At 41.4% G+C, this 12746-nt stretch overlaps 1 long non-coding RNA gene across 1 annotated transcript in view; it reads left to right on the top strand.

Moving 5' to 3' along the window:
* Positions 1-351: 351 nt before the first annotated feature.
* The window catches only part of LOC143443683 (uncharacterized), a 30310-nt gene continuing 17915 nt past the window's right edge, over positions 352-12746 (top strand). The window contains exons 1-2 of the long non-coding RNA XR_013112861.1: positions 352-1180; positions 7204-7382. This is a non-coding gene — a long non-coding RNA (uncharacterized LOC143443683). The remainder of the gene's footprint in view (positions 1181-7203; positions 7383-12746) is intronic.

Below are 12746 nucleotides of genomic sequence, written 5' to 3' on the forward strand. Positions count from 1 at the left end.
GCGCTGTACTCACTAAAAGTGCATGAGGAGTTTGGAGAAGAAAGAAAGAGAGAGAGAAAGAGAAAGAAAAGGAGATTTCAGAGATCCAGTGTGTTCTGCCTCATGGTACCCTTAGCCCAAAGCACAGTGTCTGCCACAGATGCCTGTGGGATGGAGGAAAGATGGAGGAAGGAGGGGGGGCTCCAACTGTGTGCTAGCTGGGCTTGAACATTGGACAGATACATGAACATTGTTCATGTATCTAGTTTGAATCTCTTGTAAAATTGTGTGGCTCACACATTCCTTTCTTAAAGCAGTTTTCCCAAAAGTACCTTAAAAGACTAAAAGAAATGACAAAATGATCTGGTGAGGGTGTGTGAAGAAAGAATAAGGCCAGAGTGTGACAAGTCCTCCAGTTCCCACAGACATTCTAGAACGTCCCAGAACTAACATGTCTCCGAGATCTGAGAGGTTCTGTAATGGACTGTATTTTGAAGAAGTGTTTTTAATTAAGTCAAATGCTCTAAGCTTTGATGAGAGGCTGAGAAATCTTACAGCTTTTATCCTCTGCGGCATCTCTCAAACAAATCTGGGATGTATTTCCTGTGCACCAGAAAACAACGCATCAGTGCCATGAACCTTTATTAAGAGCTTGAAGGATCCTGTGTTTACCGAGCCGTTGCTCTGTGTACCTCAGTCGTAAATGAGCTGACGATTCCACAGGAACTTCACACACTCTGGGAACAACTCTTGAATGTTGTACCCAGGGAACCTAATAATGTAATTTGAAGAAACTGTGTCCAAGGAACAGGAAAACAACGCAAGCTGTTATCTTTTATTGAGTCTGTTTTCTTGCAGAGAATTCTGAGAAAACAAAAGACATTTTGTTTGAAGTGGGTTTGTGTGTGTGTGTGTGTGTGTGCGCGCGCGCCTTTTGTCTTCTTCAAGCCTGAGAGGAGAAAACAAAAATCCCTTTGAAGTATTTGCAAACTAAACATCTCTGAAGATTATTTCTTCCTTTATATGCAAAATAGTTAGTGATTCTGTAATTGGATAATCATTGACTTGGCATTCCAAGTGCCTGGAGGTAGGTGGTGCGGAAGACAGTGGAAACTGAATGGCATGAGCACCACCTGGGAGCAAGCCTACTTGGACTCCACCAGCCCAGAGGACTTGGAATTTACATTGTAGCAGAAGCCCTGTGAGTTGGGTGCTTAAAGGCTAGAGAAATAGCGTTTTGTTTACACATGGGGATCACCACGGACTTTGCTTTGTTTTTAATGCTGTTCTGAGATTAGAGTTCCAGACATTGTTACTTAATTTATGTGGGGTGCACTTGGGAATTGGGGTTTTCCCAAAGAGCCCAGGATTAATTCCAAGGAATGTGGAGTCTGAGAACCACTGCCTTGGGTTCAGTGAAGACAGCCAATCCATCCTTGGCTTCCTAGGGTTTGCCTTTGGTCTGGCTGGATAGTGAAGACTTGCTTTTCTGACCCAGCACATGCTGACATCTTTCCCTTCTCTTGCATTGTCTGCATGGCTTTGCTGCAGCACAAGCACACACCACGGCAACCATTTGTTAGGGGCTAGCTTACTCTCTCTAGTGAAGTTTCTGTAATTGTGCCTTCTACTTGATTCTCACTTTTTTTTTTTTAAATTTTAATGAAAACTATTGGGAACAAGGACACAGGTCCTTTTATTCTAATCTTAATTACTAATATTAACTCTCTTTGTGGGACAAAGTGCCCAAGTGGTTAAGGGAATGGACTGATAGTATTAACTCTCACACATTACTCCTCACTTAGTAATTCATTATGTACATGTATTACCACATATCAGACACACATAGTATGCCATGTATATATGGTATTATATATACAGACATATACATGTACATATACATGATATATATACCATGGCTAGCTCTTTATGAGGTTGAGACAAAGGAGTTTCACCCTTTACTTGGTCTGTATATATATATATATATATATATATATATATATATACATATATATATATATACATACATATATGTATATATATAACCATATATGTATGTACATGATATGTATGTATATAGATATAGATACATATCGATATAGATATAACCATATATGTAGTGTATACACATACATGCACACACATACACACACAGTACAGAATGGGTACAAAGGTTTCAAGAGGCAAATAATCTTGAAATAACAAGAGCTTGTAAACTACAAGGATGCCATTGAGTCTGCAGAGATGAAGTAACTAACTAGAGCTGTGGAACCTGCTCTGGCTGTCGTGGCAACTGTAGCTGCTCTGGTGGTTGTTGTGGCTGGCTGCTGTGGATAGTTGCTATGGCTGGCCACTGTGGCTTACTTTTGTGGTTAGCTGCTGTGGTTCACTTTTGTGGCTGGCTGCTATAGCTTACTTTTGTGGCTGGCTGCTTTGGCTTACTTTGTGGCTGGCTGCTTTGGCTTACTTTGTGGCTGGCTGCTGTGGCTTACTTTTGTGGCTGGCTGCTATGGCTGCTGTAGCTGGCTGCTATAGTTTGCTGCTATGGTTGCAACTGGGTCATAGATTCAGGATGTAGGGTTATTCAAGTAAGCCATATTAATAATTGAAACTGAACTAAATGAAGCCCCTAGGACAGGCAGTTCTCTATCCTCAGTCCCTTGACTGCTAGGTGGTCAGGTAGCAGGTTGCTTTGTGGCTAGACAATGGTAGGATAATAGGAGTCGCTACCATGACAGTGTTAGGTGTCCATGTGTTAGGTCTTTATGAGGTTGAGATGAAGGAGTTTCACCCTTTACTTGATCTGGTATGTCTCATAATTCTTGGACCTGGTTTTCCTAATAAAATTTTAATATGCCTTTATGGTCCTATGTTTTCCATTAACTCTGATGATATATTTATAAGGGGCACCCTTTCTACTTCCAGGAATAAATCATTTGTCAGTCTATGTCAAATAGATGATGCCAGATATATGCTGCTGGTCTCATGTCCACCCAGCTGCAGAATTATCCTCTGTCTCCCAAAATAGATCCAATAACTGCTTGTAAAGAAGAGTCTATGGGCCAAAGCACAGTTAGAAAAAAACATGTTTTATACAATATGGAGTTGGGACAGAGCACAGCCTGTAACTCAGCAGTTTTCGACAAAGATTGGTGTGAGAATCATAAAGGGCCTAGCAACTGATGGGAAGCATCCAGTAATCATTACTTACTAATAAAAAGCAGAAGAAAGAAGGCTGAACCCAACTCCTTCCAGAGCTTTCTTTCTGGCTTCTATTGATTATCAAAATTAACATTTTTATTATTTCAGCTAAATTGTATCTTAAACTTAACCCACAATAGAAGACAGACAGACTAGAAATAGCTAAACAAACATAAATGACAGTAACAGAAGCAAAGGTTTCATAGGAGAATGATCTGGAGCTACAGACACACAGGACCTGGCACTGACCACAACACAACACATGGGACTCTCGATGCTCAGGAGTTTCTGTTCAACTACACAAAACTGTAAAGTAGCCCTTAGTACCCACTAGCACACTTCAAGGCAAGAAAGTACCTTATAGACCTAGCGGTCATTTATCACATTTTAGTGGCTAATTGTTTAAACATTCTTCTTGCATTTAAAGGATGCCCTTCTGTATAAAACTAGACACCCAGGGCCCTGAACCTTCTAACAATCCCCAAGTCAGCAACTTTTAGACTGGACATGCTGGTGTGCAAAGAGGTCCTGAAGGAGGAGCAACCTTGGCGGAAGCATCCGCTTTCCCAGGAAAGCAGCACCACCAGCATCCATAGCAAGGAGGCCTGAGGACCAGAATCCATGCCAGTAAACTTCCCAAACCCGTTAGGAAATTCAGGGCTCTCTGCTCCCCGACTTTGATTTCTGTCCCACAGAACTAAGCGCCGTGCTGGGTTCAAACAGACTCTACCACTTCTCCATAGAACTTCAGCTTCACCTGAATCCCAGGGGTTAATTAGACTATCTATTCAAAAAAGAAAAAAAAATTATTATCAATCTGCACTCCCTTCTAGCTCTAAAAGGGTTTTGCCACCATTAGTACAGTGATGGGGGGAAAGTAGATGCTAACTCCCCTTCATCAGCAAGCACGCGTGAACGCCCTCTGGAGTTCCAATCAGACCCTACCGTGCGCAGCCCTGAAAGAGCAGTGGAGGAGCCCTGGCCCCGCGGGACTGTAAAGTTCCTGAGTACCAGCCATAGCTCACCCACTCCACTGAAGGCTGCTAAAGAAAGAAGAAATGTTCTTTGGACGGACTTCATCAAGTTCTGTACACCTGCTCCGTACAGTGCCCTAAAAGAAGGTTAAGAACATTCCATGATCTGTACTACTCATGACTGCCACGTGAAGGTGCAAAGTCATTACGGTCCAGGGTGCTGGCAATTCATTCACACATTACAAGGGTGCTTTTAAAACGTGGTCACATAAAAAAGAAAACTAAAAAAGACCAAATTGCACAGGGCAGGTTCCCTGCCATCAGGCTGGCTGTGGTTACTTTTGTTTCCCCAGTCTTTATGCTAACAAAAGGCTCGTGTTCTTGGGAACTTATCAGAAAAAGGCAGTCATTTTCTTTTCACTTACACATAAGCCATTTCATCCCCTGAGATTTAAGGAGATTTACTTCTACAATCTAGAAGCCATTCAGTGGATGTGATAACAGCAATTTCTTCACAATGTGACATGGCCGCTTTTAAAGGTTTATTGCGGGGGACATTGGACTCCATGCCTCATAGGGGAGGGGGTCACACCCTGTTTGCTACAATGAAGCAATAGAAACTCTAAGAAGCAGCATGCACACGTTCAAAATACCTTTTAAAAAATGCATTATATCTCCTCTACACACAGAAAATGTTTCTACATCAAATTAGACCAGTCATTGGTTAGTCACCATTACCCCAGCACATCATGCAGGCAGGACAAATTATAGGTCAAAGGTTTTGTTTCTGGGTTGATGTTGGTTTGGAGTCCCACTGCTAGAAGCCAAGCCCACGTGGCTAGAATCCATGAGAAGGAGTCTATGCCTGATACTTCCGAGTATCAGGAAGGCACCAGAGGCAGAGACCTAGGATAAAATGAAATGCAACTGGCACACACAAATAAATCAATGAAATGATTCCTAATGGTAGTCTGCTATACACATAGACCAGTGCCTAGCCCAGTAGTCACCAGAGGCTGGTCATCCAGCAACTGATGAGAACGTACATAGAGACCCATGGCCAAACACTAGAGGAAGTCAGGGGAACCTGCAGAAGATGGAGAGAAAAGATTGTAGGAACCAAAGGAGTAGAGGACACCATTAGAACACAACCCACACAATCACTAAGCAGGGTACATAAGTAATGAACTTACACCCTATATGGCTCTGAGCCAGGTCCTCTGCATATATACCTTATGGTTCTGTAGTTTGGTGTTCTTGTGGGACTCCCAACAGTGAGATTGGGTTGTGTCTCTGACTCCTTTTCCTGCCCTTGAGACTCTTTTCCTCCTACTGGGTTGCAGGCCTGGCCTTGATATGAGGGTTTCTGTCTAGTCTTGTTTTAACTTGTTAGGCCATGTTCGGTGGATATTGGTGGAAAATTGGTTTGTTTGTTTGTTTGTTTGTTTGTTTATAAAGGGAATTGAGGAGAAGTGGATTTAGGAAAGAGTGGGGAGGTTGAAGGAGGAACTGGGAAGAGTGGAGGGAGGGGAGACTATGGTGAGCATTTAATTTAGGAGAGAAGAATAAGAGAAATAAAGAATAAGAACTTTTAAAAAGTTTCTGCAGTAGGGATGTAATGTGTAAGGGAAGAATAAAAAACAAATTTAAAAGTATTTAGGAGTGTATTTTAAAAGAAACCTCTTGTTTTAATAAGAGCCTCGCCCTGTGTCACTGGTTTAAGAAACCCTTGTAATAGCTATTCCTAGTTGTCAACTTAATTACATCTGGAATGAACTACAATTTAGAAACAGAGGGCATAGCTGTGATCCAGATCTTGAGGCTGGAAGACAAGTTTCTGACTTGAATCTTGACATGGAGATCTTGAGGCATAGTAGCTATGAAAATCTTAGGCATAGGCAAGCTAGTACATGCCTTTAATCCCAGGAGACTGAGATTAGCAGATCTCTGAGTTCAAGGTTAGCCTGGGACAAAGCAAATTCTCGATCTTGGCATGGTGGTACACACCTTTAATCTGGACCTCACCTTCTGCTACTGGAGTCCTACATAAGGACATTGGAAGAAGCAAGACTCACTCTTTCTCGTGCTTGCATTTCCTTGCCAGCACATCTGTTGGAACCTATTTCTACAGAAGACCAGGTGAAACAACCAGCCTCATGGGTCTGAGCAACAACTAGATTCCTGGACTTCCCATTCACAGGTGCCCATTGTTGGGTTAGTTGGACTACAGACCATATAAGTCATTACAATAAATTCCCTTAACACATAGACATTCCGTAAGTTCTATGACTCAAGAGAACCCTATGACAATCTTCAGAACACATTCATCATTAAACATTCAATGCAGCATTTGAAAACATTGATGGTTGGTTTTTTTTTTTTAATTTGAGTAACAAAAAAAATTAAATGTACAAAACGGAAACTCTACAATAAATAGTAAAACCAATAAAGGCTCCTAAGATGCTCTTGTAGTGTCAGAAAACTTTCCCTGAGTTTAGAAGTAGAAACCATGCACTTTGCTTTTAATTCTTTCCGAAGAAACTTGCACCAAGTTCCAACTGTATCCCAAGCCCTTTCTTAACTATCTTTGCTGAGCAATAATAACTTCGGGTAAAACAGACATAATCTTTGCTGTCACAGAACTTGTGGGACATGAAAAACTTCACACTTAATTTTAATTATAATAAGTACCACAAGGCAAAGAACAAGGTGTAATTAGAAAATGACAGGGAAGACTAAGCTGAGCTGGAGGACTCAGAGAAAGATTCTGAGGAAGCAAGGTTTAAACTGAAGGTTGTAAATGAGTTATCCAGGCAGCTGGGGGCCAAAGAGCAAGGCGGAGCAGTATTCAAGCAGAGAAAAGAATGTGGCAAAGTCCTTAAAGCAGGCCTGATGTGGTTATCAGAGATGCTAGTTAGTTTTTTGTCAACTTGATACAAGGTAGAATTATTTAGAAGAGGAATTTCAATGGAGAGAATGTCTCCAGTGAATTGTCTCTAGACAACTCTGGGGACTTTTCTTAATTACTGATTGATGTGTTTGTCCCCAGCTCCTGAGGACGGTGCCACTCCTGGACAGGTGGTCCTCGATGATATAAAACACCAAGCTGACCAAACTACGCGTGTAAGCCAGTAAGCAGCACTCCTCTAAGGCTTCTGCTTTAGTTCCTGCTTCCGGTTCCTGCCTGGAGTTCCCGCCCTGACTTTCCTGGATGATGGACTGTAAGCTGTAAGGCAAAATAAATCCTCCCCAAGTTGCTTTTGTGCATGTTTAGTACAGCAATAGAGACCCTAAGGAAGACAACAGGTTATTTGAAAGAATAGATTTCCACAGGAGTAGCATAAACAGGTGTGTGTGTGTGTGTGTGTGTGTGTGTGTGTGTGTGTGTGTGTTCTCTTTCAAGACAGAAGAGAGCTACTGCTGTATATTTGCTACCAAACCAGGGATGCTGTTAGGATACTATTTTCAAGGGAAAAAACTAGAGAAAAGTCTTCACCAGCAGGGGAAAAAAATCATCTTTAAGGAATTTTCCAACAGAGGCGAGTTTGAGAATCACGGAACAGGGACAGTATCAGGAGGCAGCTGTCCTGCGCACTAGTCAACTTCAAAACTCACATCAGTGAACCCAGCACTTCAAAGGCTGAAGCAGGAATTTTACTATGAGTTAAAGGCCAATCTAGCTACAGAGTGAGACTTTTGTTTCATCAAGTAAACACACACAAGCAAATGACTTGCAAAGTGATGGTCCTTCTCTGTCTAAAGAACTGTAAGACTTGCCGTGGCTATGTGCAGTACAAACACACTGTGCAGACTTCTTCCGGACTGCATTCTGTACTATTCCTTAACTTGCATCTTTTGTTCCAGGCACCAACACTTTCCAAGTTGGGATTCCTTTGGGGCTTTTAAAACTTTACTGCCCAGGCTTTTATAGGACTGATTAAAGAGTCTGGGGTAGGTGCAACCCCAGCACCAGTGTCTTCGAACAGGCTCTCCAAGCAGGTGCACTGTTTTGCACAAGTTAACTCTGGGTAACGATTCTGAACTTTTCAATTCGGAGCTTTAAGAAAATGTAGTGTACAGACAGACTCTTCTCTCTACAGTGAAAATGGATAGCTTAACTTAGATTCTTTTTCACCACATGTAGAGTTTTCAAATTATGTTGAAGGCTTTTTTCCCATAGGTTAAATGTGACAGAACATTGATTAACGAACATCTCAGTCAGGAACTAATTCCTTTGCAAGCAAGTCACATTCTCTGCGCCCCCATTCCCACACAGACTGCCAAGGTGAAGAGCAGAGTCCGTACCTAAGCAACACTGTTTACATAAGTCTCTATAAGCAAGGCCAGAGTTATCAGGTGTCTGTTAAATTTAGGTTTAGGAAAATGACTTCTAGTCCCTTGCCAGGGGCTGGCTAAGCAATTAACAAGAGAAACTGATACTAAGACACAGCTTTTAAAATAGTGTGTGGCCTTGTGTCCACGAACATTTTCTTCCTTTAGAGACTGAAGTCCAATGCCTCATGCAAGACCCTTACACCTAGACAAAAGGTAAACCTTTTTTAAACCTAAACAAAAGGGACCCTCTGCAAGACCTGTCTGGATTCTTCACAGCTTTCCAGATAGCACCTTCCTCCAAGAGATAGGGCCGGCGTGAGGGAATACTGATCTCTGGTCAGACAGGTAGGTCATCAGGGCCTGGAGATGGCTCAGCAGGTGACAGTGCTTGCCACACAAACCTGAGGACCTAAGTTCCATCCCTAGGTCTTGTGTTGGAAGACTTCTCAGAGTTGGCTTCTGCCTTCTACACCAGAGAAAGAGGGAGAAGAAAGCCGGGAAGGGGAATGAGCTGGCTGCTAATTTGAGCTTTTATGGTAGACATTTTTGTGGATCAGTCTTGGTGAATAAAAAGGCTTCTTGGTCCTGCCAGTGCTGGCTGCCTCTTTACCTTCAAATACCTTTCATACATGGGCTTTTCTTCTCCCTCCCTCCCTCTTTTCTTCACTCTCTCTGTTTCTTCCTTTCTCCCTCCCCCTTCCTTCTTTCTTTCCTCCTTTTCTTCCTTTATTTTCGTCTACCTTTCATTCTTTAGGTGTTGGGAACCGCACCTAAGACCGCATGCACACCAGGCAAGTGCTCTGTCGCTCAACTATCCTCAGCCCGCTTTGAAACTCTTCATTTTGAGAGGACGGAGTCTCACAAAGCTTCTCAGGCTGTCCTTGAACTTGCTCTGGAATCCAGACTGTCTTTGAACTTTTAGCCCTCCTGCCTCAGCTTCCCAAGTAGCTGGGCTCACAGGGACACACCACCAGACCCTGCTACGTAGGGTTTTCTATAAAATGTTTCACTGAGCAGATAAACTGCGAAGAGTGCTTTATTGGTATGAGGAAATACAACATGTGTTATCTATAAGCGCGTAAAGCAATTAATTTATGTCGATTCAGGGTCAAGCTTTTGCTGTCTGTTCCTATCTCTAGATCAATTTTAGAGTCTTCTCTTAGCCCCGCTCATTGTAAACACTGTGCCTAGTTAGGCTTTCTTTAGGATGAGGACTGAATTTGGAACACACTGGCACCTTGTCATCTCAAGAAGTCCCCATGGGGGTGTCCTCTGAGCTTGTTTTGCTTTTGGGGTCTGGCACTGGCTTCCATTCACTTTCCCAAGTCACTGCAAGAAGTGTGTTCTAAGCCGTAGTCTATGCTTCCCAACCATTGCTGGCAGATCAAAACCAATTGGCCCCTGGCTTTTCCAATAGTTCTCACACCCTTGAACAAAACATCCTATGCTCAGATCCCTACTTCCATATACTTTCCAATTATTCTTCCCCAGCCCATCTCTGAATTTCATCCCAAGGGCCTGTTTCTTGAAAAATTCCCAAAACCCATATTTAGGGGTCAGACACATGGCTTAGCAGTTAAGAGTACTGGTTGTTCTTGCAGAGGACCCAGGTTTGACTCTCAACAGCCACATGGTGGCTCACAACCATCTGTAACTCTAGTCCCAAGGAATATGACACTCTCATCTGGCTTCCTTGGGCACCAGACAAACAAATGGTGTGTGTGTGTGTGTGTGTGTGTGTGTGTGTGTGTGTGTGTGTATTCTGAAAAATCTAAGTACACAAAGAAAATAACCTGGTGTTGATTTCAGATTTGTGCATATGGGAGAGGTGAGGACACTAGAAACTTTTAATGAAATTAGAGAAAAGGAAATAGACCGAAAAACTTGTTTAAAACAAAAAACAGCGGTGTCCTTTTAAGATTTCTTATTTTAAGCTTTTGCAAGGAAAAAAAAAAGAACACCATTTACTGTACAATATAAGGGGTGCAAGTTGAATAAATCAGCCCACAGATACTGACTTAAGAAAACAGAGCTGTTTTAAGTTAGTGACTTTAGGACTTTAACTCCACCAATAAACAGGTAAGAAAGATGACCACAAAGGGCAAGCTCCACTCTGCCACCTGCTGCCTAGCAAGAGAAGCCATGCTTGGGGGAAACCACAAGTCTGTTCCCAGATCCTAAGGTCACTGCTAGCACTCTGATAGATATCTGCTTATAGAAAGATGGGCTGGAAGCTACTGAGATCACATCTGGATGGTGCAAGAAGGCTCGTATCAACAAGGAACAGCTGCTGGGATCTACCCAGTGAATCATTAAACCAAGCCAGGGTTAAGTCAATTAAATCAATACGTATTAGACAATTATTAAACCTAATATGTAAGTATATGTATATATACATATATACATATGTATATATTATTTACCTCTAAAAGCCATATCACTTTTAAGTGATCCAGAAAACTTCCTAGAGTACTCAGAACACAGTGGAACACAGCTATGTGTCTTAGCTTCCTGAGTTCCCCATGGTCCCAAATGTGACAAAATGCCTGCTCTTTATTCAATATTCAGAGAAAGATGGGATTTGCATCAGGAAGCTAGGGCCAAGCATTTCAGGTTTCCTGTATTTTCCTCTTTGACACCATTGTTATTAAAGGACAAAATTACAAAGAGCATATTAAAACCTGTATTGTTTTTAATCAGCAGAAGATGGCTTTCTATGTTAAGTTCTTCCTTGAGTAATATTATACCATCACAAACAGCATTTTATATCTGCAGCCAACAATAATAGCACTTATATGGAATAAAAGCAAAGAGATCACATTTTCTACTCCTTCCCCGGGTCTCTGGTCGTGGCAGTAAGAGGAAACACTAGAAGCAGAAACTTTTCAACTGTGCGTTGATGATCTCTTGCTGGTTGCCGGCCCTTTAAAGTCAGAAGTGAGCACTGCAGAGTCAGAGAAGCTTCAAGCCACTTGTCCTAGTCAAGCCCTGGCTTTCTTTCAGGTAAAAGTCTTCCCTATCAGAACTTCACTAAATGAGATAACGTGTGAACATTATAAAAGTGGGTTTTAAAATAGTAGCTGCCTTTCTGGGTATTTTTATGATCAGTTAGACTTGTACTTGTTATACTAAAACCATATCCCTCTACACTTATATTTCCAAATCTGTTGCATAGCTCATTGAATTTACTTAGTCCTCGAGTATATCTTTATGTCATCAGTAGCTATAATTACTTATCTCATTTTCTCTCTCTCTCTTTCACACACACACACACACACACACACACACACACACACACACACACTCAACTTTTAAAGATAAAGTAGCAGATACCCAAAGAAGTCTTGCCAAAGGGTGAGCAGCTTGCCAAGACAGGCAACAGCAATAAGACTCTAAAACTTACACCCATTTTTCACTGTGGAATTTTTCAAACCTTTCCTTCTAGTGCTTCCTTTGTACCTGAGAAATTTTACACAACGCCAAGTACATAGGAAAGGAAAACAGATATGCAAATCAAACATTTAATGATAAAAAACCATAAAGAAATTTAATAAGACAATCCCTTGGTCTACCTGTATTCTACTACTCATTAAAGATGAAAACAAATCTTCAAACTATTGAGATAATTTGCTTGTTAGTTATTGCATAAAGAATCCAGTCTTGCAGGATGGGATTATACATGCTTTTAATCCTTGCACTTGACAGGCAGAGGCAGAATCACTGTGAATTTGAGGCCAGGCCAGCCTGGTCTACAGGTGAGTTCTAGGACATCCAGGGCTATATAGAAAGAACTTGTTTCAAATAATAGTCATCATCATCATCATCCAATTTTGGCTGATTATTGGATGATGTAGAATTCAGAATAGCTTCAATGTTTTCCAGAGTTGATGGACAGTTTAATTTTATAACCATCAATGCTGAAAACAATGTACTGTATAAAAACACAGCACAAAGTTCAGAAGTATGTCTATGGTCAACTCAGGAAATATTGGAAGTTCTGACATCCCAAGCCAAGATGCACTTAATAATTTTTTATATAAAATTCTATTCAGCATCTCACACAGAAAACTTTAAAATCAAATATCCTGATAATACAGTTCTGAGATGTACTAATTTGTTACATGCTGTGAAATGATGGTAGAGAAATATGAAAAGTCTTTGTCTTCTATAATTAAATCATTACATTTCTACAGGAGCAGAAAATGTTGTGTGCACAGTAACAACGCTACAATCGATCACCAAACAATAGTCTATAAC

Source organism: Arvicanthis niloticus, chromosome 10, assembly GCF_011762505.2.
Source record: "Arvicanthis niloticus isolate mArvNil1 chromosome 10, mArvNil1.pat.X, whole genome shotgun sequence".
In the NCBI taxonomy this organism is placed as follows: domain Eukaryota; kingdom Metazoa; phylum Chordata; class Mammalia; order Rodentia; family Muridae; genus Arvicanthis; species Arvicanthis niloticus.